At 39.7% G+C, this 7,399-nt stretch overlaps 1 protein-coding gene across 2 annotated transcripts in view; it reads right to left on the reverse strand.

The window, feature by feature from the left end:
• The window catches only part of LOC109638312 (cadherin-18-like), a 139,816-nt gene extending 135,787 nt beyond the window's left edge, over positions 1-4,029 (reverse strand). For both annotated transcript variants that reach the window (XM_069511608.1, XM_069511609.1), the window contains exon 1: positions 3,893-4,029. The gene's annotated coding sequence lies outside the window, so the exon portion shown is untranslated. The remainder of the gene's footprint in view (positions 1-3,892) is intronic.
• Positions 4,030-7,399: the final 3,370 nt, after the last annotated feature.

The raw sequence follows: 7,399 nt of genomic DNA on the forward strand, positions 1-7,399 counted from the left end.
AGACAAGAAATAAATATAGAAGGAATTGAAAGGGCTGTCGACAAAAGCAAAGATTATTAAGGAATTTGGAACTAAAGGCATTAGAACTAAAACTTTAAAATGTCCAAATTTTTTAAAGTGCTGTCTCTTTAAAGCCATTTTCAAACATGACTTCCAGAGTCTATACAATTTAGTCAATAATTTCTCAGTTCTTTCGCACAAGAGCAATGCAGCTGGAGATCCTCCGGTCAAACGCATTCACAAATACAGAGAATATTCAAATCTCTGGAATGTTCAGGTGAGGTTTGGAGAAACAGGCGGCAGGATGCAATACCAAGAGCTCTCTAGACATTTGTTGTTGTTGTTGTTGGTGTCTTCTACGTGTATGTCACTTTTTCATCTTGATATATGTGATAGATAGTGATATTAGTGAGATATTCGCAATTACGCCAGATCCAGATTTCAGTGCATATCTAAAAGAAGTTTAACAGAGATGCTCTGGCGTAATTTTATTAGCATGGCACACATTCTATATTAACCATACTCTAAAGAACATGACTTTGGAAAGAAAAGACACAATTGTACTGATCATATACAAATGATATGAACGACCATTAGAACAAGACCTGACAAAGGCAAATCCACATTGCCATGCTTCCACAAACAAAGAGGACATAAGTGACCCCAAGGTGGCCTTGGGGTCACTTATGTCCTCTTTTTGCCAATTCGTATGAATATATGAGTTATGATGGTGTAGTTGATTCTTATTGACCCAGCTGAGAGAGCTCAAAGATATACAAGATTGTAGCTATTAAATTATAATCAACTCTATAGTGCTTGCCTCTCATCAGTACTGAATTGTGCTTCAGGGTATGGACATTAAAATAATATATAATTGTAGACTGGGTTTTATTGTGAGATATTTGCAGGAGATGCACGGCATGTACAGTACTTGTATTTACACAAGGAAATAGTCATATTTGTGGCCATTTTCAAGGCAAAGCCTATGCAAAAGCATTCTGCTGCAGGGGCAGCTCCTCTGCAGAACATACTGTTGAACTGAGAAGCTAAATATTGTGCATTGAACAGATGCTGTGAATAAGAATTGATATTATTTTATTGAATAGATAAAGTTGCATGACTGCCTTTTTTGTGTATATTTACACTCGTACATTCAACCTTTAACAGAAATTGCAAAAATAATAAATATATATATATATATATATATATATATATATATATATATAAAAATATAAATGTTTTTGGAAGAAATCAGGGTGGTAGATCTCGGCATACGTTCTGAATTAAAAGGTGATCTTGGACTTGAAAAGGTTGGTGACCACTGCTCTATACATAATAAAACTACACAGAGTGACACAACCTTACTCCTCTTTAGGCAGTCCTTGGAGATGAGCTGGGAATATGAGATGATCAGGTTATGGAACTGACTGACTGGATTTATGTGGATTAAATAGCACAGGCGCTGAAGGGAAAAAGAGGTGCATCTGCAGTATATCTACTGGAAACAACTAATCTAAACTTTGATTGTAGTTTGAAGAAATATGATTTGAATATATTTCGTATAGCAACGAAAATGTGTCTCTGAATCTTATCACATCTTGTTCTTCTTCTTCATCTTTCGGCTGCTCCCTTTTCGGGGTTGCCACAGCGGATCGTCTGCCAATATATCCACTATCCCTCCTATTTGTGATCCGCATGTTTGTTTTGGCACAAGTTTTACGCCGGATGCCCTTCCTGACGCAACCCTCACCATTTATCTGGGCTTGGGACCGGCACTAGAACTACCCAAAAGAGTGTCCCTAGTGGCTGGTTTCTTATCACATCTTGTTAATGGAAGTAAATAAGGTATTAAGTCATTTATCTGTCTCAATACCTGTGGAGACCAGGATCACAGACAGAAAATAACTTTCCTATACATTCAATCGGCACAAAAGAGGCAATTGCTATTACAAATTACAGCTTCACAGGGGCTCATCGTTTACAGGTTTTTAAACTAAATGCAAATGCCTGGCTGATAACATGACTTTCATGTTGCAGGTACTTGGCATTGGACAAATTAAATTTATGGGATTATCAAAGTTAGGATAAAATCTCTGATACAGGTCTGGTTCACATCAGAGGGCTGTTTCTCAGATGAAGTAAATGAGGGCAGATTACATATACAGATTGAATGTGGTGGAGAAATATGGATGTAAAGACAGATTGTGTTGTTAGGAAAACCAACAAAATATTTTATATGGGGAAAAAACTGTAAAAACAATGTTGCATGTAATGTAAAAAAAATATGACTCTGTATGTTATTGTTTTTATATTCTTTGCCGCTATGTTTCTCTGTCTTTCGCTAGGCTGTGTTGTACTAGTGTGCTTTTGTTTATATCTTTGTATTCCTATGTTCTCTGAAACGAAATAAAACAGCAAAAGAGAAACTCAAACTATCCCAACTGCTACAAAACAGATCCAAAAGAAGAAAACACACAACACTTAAATTATATAGCACTTATCTAAACAAGGTTACAAAGTGCTTCACAAAATACATGGTAAAAATAACGCTGAGGCTAAAGCTAAATCTGGCTACTGGCCTGTATGGCAGTTGATCAGATCATTATCTATATTTCTTTTTAAACTAAAAGCTTAAATAACAAATAGCATCTGAATGCTTAATGCTGTCCAATAAAATTATGTTTTGAGCAGTGATTTAAAGACAGGCAGCGAGTGGGCGAGCTTAATTTCATCAGGCAGGGAGTTCCAGAGCCTCGGGGCCCTGACAAAAAAAGCCCGGTCACCCTGAGTAGCCAGTCTTGACCTAGGGACAGCCAACAAGGACAGGCTGGCTGATCTCAGGTAGCAACTGAAGTCAAGAGCTGCTTAATGTAAGTGGGTGCCAGCATATGTTGAGATTTTAAAGTTACTAAAATAATCTTAAAATCAATTGCAATAGTCCAGATGGAAAAGAATAATATATTGAATATATTTCGTAGATTCAATCTATTTAATCACATTAACGTGTTTTAAAATTCAGTTGAGAATTGAATGTGACACCTAGATAATAGTAATAATATTAGTAAAAGTAGAGATGACACACATACTGTTTCTATTATCCCTAGTAGAATGACAGAAACCTCCAGTCATAAGTTAAAGATGGACGCACGAATAAAATAGCAAATAGAGATCAGCACATTAAGCAGAGCATTCCTGCTCTGCTCAGTGAAACTTTTCACTGGCTGCATCAACACAAGAGCCGACACTTGATCCACCGAGGGATTTACATGTTTTGCTCATTTGTGTGACCGAGAAAAGTCTCAGCTTGTTGTCAGCAGAGCTTAAAAATATCCCACTCTCATTGGCTTCAATAAATCCACAGATAAGGTTGGGTGCTTTCAAAAATCTACGGTGCCCCAGCTGCCTGCATACAGGACTGCAAGACATCGATCACAGTCTGCTGTGCAAATGATTTCCTTTAAGCTCTGCACTGCCCGGTGTACAGCACTACCAATACACCGGCTGATGGGGCTACAGAAAAGTGTGCGTGCGTGCGTGTGTGCGTGCGTGTGCGTTAACAGCGAGCACAAGTGCAAAAGACAAAGAATATTCTCTATGGTCAAATCCAGCACCTCCACATATGGAGTGTGAAGGTCTTTTATTCACCCACACACGTACACATGCTCCTAAATAATACACACACAATGTCTCTCTCTGACACACGCAAGTCGGGAGCTCTTCCAATTGCAGACACTTTTTCATTCACACACACAACAACATCTGCAGCAGTTTCAACAACATTGCTCTGCAGTGAAGCAGGAGTCAAAGGAAGATAGAGATGTGGAGGAAGAAAGAAAGAAATGAGAGGAGAGCAGAGAAAGAGGTGTGTGTTGAATGGAGTGATGCTCTTTACCTTGTGCAGACAGATGTGTTCAGGCTCCCACTCGCCCTGCTGCTTCACTCTCATCTGTCTCTCGATGCTGCTTGCTCTCTCTACATCTGCCCAACGCTGTGGACAAGAAAGTGTGTATCCCCCACTCCCACTGGCTCTCTCCCTCTCTCCCTCCCTCCCTCTCTTTCTCTGGCTGTAGCACTGAGGAGAATAAAAGACCGCCTCTGCCCCACCTCTCTTCCTCATCTCTCTCTCTCTCTCTCTCAGTTGTGTTCAGCTCTTCAGTTGAATCTCCTCTCTTTTATACATACATTAAATACACACACACACACACATATCTATATTATATATATATATATTCTGACAGAAAAGAGAGAGAAAGAAAGAGAGAGACATTCAAGGAAAAAACCTGGATTGAGGCTGAATTGAATTGAATCTAAAGAAGGCCCTTGGGCTCCCTGATAAGTGTACCATCTTATCACATATCTTAGACGTCAGTCGTTATGTTGAGTTTCTAGTGGTTACTGATGAGGTTCTCGATTGGAATGTTTTAGTAGTGGATGTAAGTGCGAGAGTCTTTAGTCCTTTAGGGGGATTTGGTGTTCTTTGTTGTGTCGTAGTAGATTGGAGTCACTGAGAACGCTTTAGAGGTATGGAGGTGGTGGTGGTTCTTTAGAGGTTGTAATGGTCATAGAGAAGGTTCTACATGTAGTTTTGGAAATTGTAGTAATTTTTCTTTGAGTTGTTTAGAAGTTTAAGTGATCATTGAATGATTTCAGTATAGGGCCTTTCAAAAATATGTAGAGTTCTTTAAGGAGGCTCAAGAGGTCTTTAGAGTAGTGGTCTTTGAGGTTGTAATGGGCATAGAGAAGGTTCAGGAGCAGTGGTGGCTGGTACTAAAATTTACTTGGGGGGGGGGGGAAGTGCTGAAGGGGACAAACAAACTTAACTAGGACTGAACAAAGACAACATAATGCACAAAATGCCAATCCTGTAGCCTTCAATGTCGAAACAATTTAGCCCCATTGTCTTGTCTAAATGACTGTGGCAACTTTTATGCCGTTTGGATTTTTCAAAAAGATGTTTAAGGTATCGCACCCCCGTTGTTGTCCACAGAACCTCAGTGCCAACACTTAGAAACAGCAAACAGGGGAAGCAATAAAAGGCATTACTTACACCAGATGCAGTTGTCCACCTCAGTTTCTCACAACAAGAGCGTGAGAAGCCCTGGGTGTAAGCTCATCCTCATCACTTGCTGGCTGCTGAATTTGTAAATCGCTAAAGCTCCTTTATCCTCTTTTTTTCTTAAATTACCGGATTTCCGACTGTTCCACTTGAAGTTACCATATCTTTGCCCGGTCAGCTCGCAGCAGAAGCCGTTACGGCTGACATACCCAGAGATGGTGTCAAGGGTTGACCAATCACATTTGATCAAAAAAACATAAAGCAAAGCCTATTGGCTGTTAATAAAAGTGGGAGTGTCTGGGGCGCAGAGAGCTGTGTCCCATGGAAAATCTGTAACAGCGAATTAAAGAGCAGCCTCAGGGCCTGTGGCGTTTCCAGAAGTTTTAGCACTTACAATTACTCTCATTTGGCCAACGGCAAACATCCAAAAGTATTATGTATTTAGACAGAAATTAAGCAAGTACAATTTGAAAACATGTTGTGTTGAATGCTTACATAGGCGCGTATGGTCTATGAGGTGCATTGTATGAGCAAATTGTTATTATATAATTAAATTATCTTTAAAACAAGTTTTTTTCCCCCTCAAGATGTTGAAAGGGGGCGGTGCCCCAGCATCACGTATTAACGAGAGGCCATTTTTCAGGGGGATGTTACGATGTTGTTGCCATTGAGGATTTCCATGGGTCCTCTTGGAGATTCTGATGGGTTTGGGAGATTTTAGATAGATAGATAGATAGATACTTTATTGGGGAAATTCAAGCATCCAGTGGCAGTAACATACATTGAACATACATTAGACTTGACTTATGCATTAGTTAACTTATAACCCAGTAACCATACGTAGAAATTGGCCTGAGATGAGTGTAAATTTAAATGTGTACAGAGGAATTAAGGAAATTAAATTAAATTAAACAATTGAAGTAAAATTAAACTTTGGCAGAGAAATTAAACATTTGCATAGGATTTGAATATATACAGTGGAATTAAAAATGTGCAGGAATATTAAATATTTGCAGAAAAAGTGCATAGAAAATAAATATAGAAGTGTTAAGTTAACCTCTGCTAATTGTCTATACAAAAACTATATAAAAACTAGAGGGTAACTATAGAAATAAAAATGTTTTATACAACTATTAACTACATTAAAACTATAACGTGACCGTAGAAGATTGGGAGAAATGGGGATAAAGGACTGTGTGCGATTAAATTAAATGAAATTAGGCTGTAAACAGATGAATGAATGAATGAAAGTCACAGTCACAGCATGTAGCAGAGGTAGTCAGACATGGCAATGACAGAGAGTCCAGGAAGTTGTGCAGAGAGATTAGTCCATTGTCTATTGTGCCTCCTGCCATCACTGAGAGCGGTTGTACAGTCTGATGGCCAGGGGGACGAAAGAGTTCTTAAGTCTGTTTGTGGAGCAGGATTGAGACAGCAGTCTGCCACTGAACACAGTCCTCTGCCTGATGAAGGTGTTGTGCAGAGGGTGGTGGGCGTTGTCCAGTATGGACAGCAGTTTGTCCAGGGTCCTTCTCTCTGCCACTGTCACCAGAGAGTCCAGCTCTGTGCCCACCACTGAGCCAGCTCTCCTCACCAGTCTGTCCAGTCGGGCAGAGTCCCTCTTCTTGCTGCTTCCTCCCCGGCAAACCACAGCGTAGAAGAGGACGCTGGCCACCACAGACTGGTAAAACATCTGCAGCAGTTTTTTACAGATGTTGAAGGGCCCCAGCCTTCTCAGGAAATACAGACAGCCCTCTCCTTTCCTGTGGAGAGTGTCCATGTTTTAGTGGTACCTTAAAAGATAGAACATTCTAGTGGGCCCTTGTAGGTATTCTACACTATTAGATATTTTGCGGTTTTCTCTTAAAGGCTAGTTTAGATAAATTTGAACATTGTACTACATTTGTTGTGGTGTTAACTGGTACATCAGAGCTGGAGTCCAGCTGGCAGGTGGTGTCACCTGTACTCAGTTTGACTTGTTTTAGATGGAAGGCAATTTGTTTGACCAACAGCTCTGTCTGAGTGAAACAAGCCTTACATTTTACTCAAACAAGATCAACAATCAAACTGCCCTGTGTCACGCTGTCCAACAGCTGAGACTTGTTTTATTCTTCTGTCTGTCTGATGAAGTGGCTTCATGTTGGCAAATTCATATGGCTGCTAGATGTAAAAATGGATAAGTTGTTAATTGCTAAAGTCAACATTAACCCTAACTCAACCCAAACATAACCATTTTCCAGCTCCATACGTTGGATCTTAATCAGATTAATCAAAATCAAATCCCTGGTCTTTATCCCACCACGGAAGGTTGATTTATTGAACATGCAGAGTAATGTCAGTCTC

This window comes from Paralichthys olivaceus, chromosome 16, assembly GCF_024713975.1.
Source record: "Paralichthys olivaceus isolate ysfri-2021 chromosome 16, ASM2471397v2, whole genome shotgun sequence".
In the NCBI taxonomy this organism is placed as follows: domain Eukaryota; kingdom Metazoa; phylum Chordata; class Actinopteri; order Pleuronectiformes; family Paralichthyidae; genus Paralichthys; species Paralichthys olivaceus.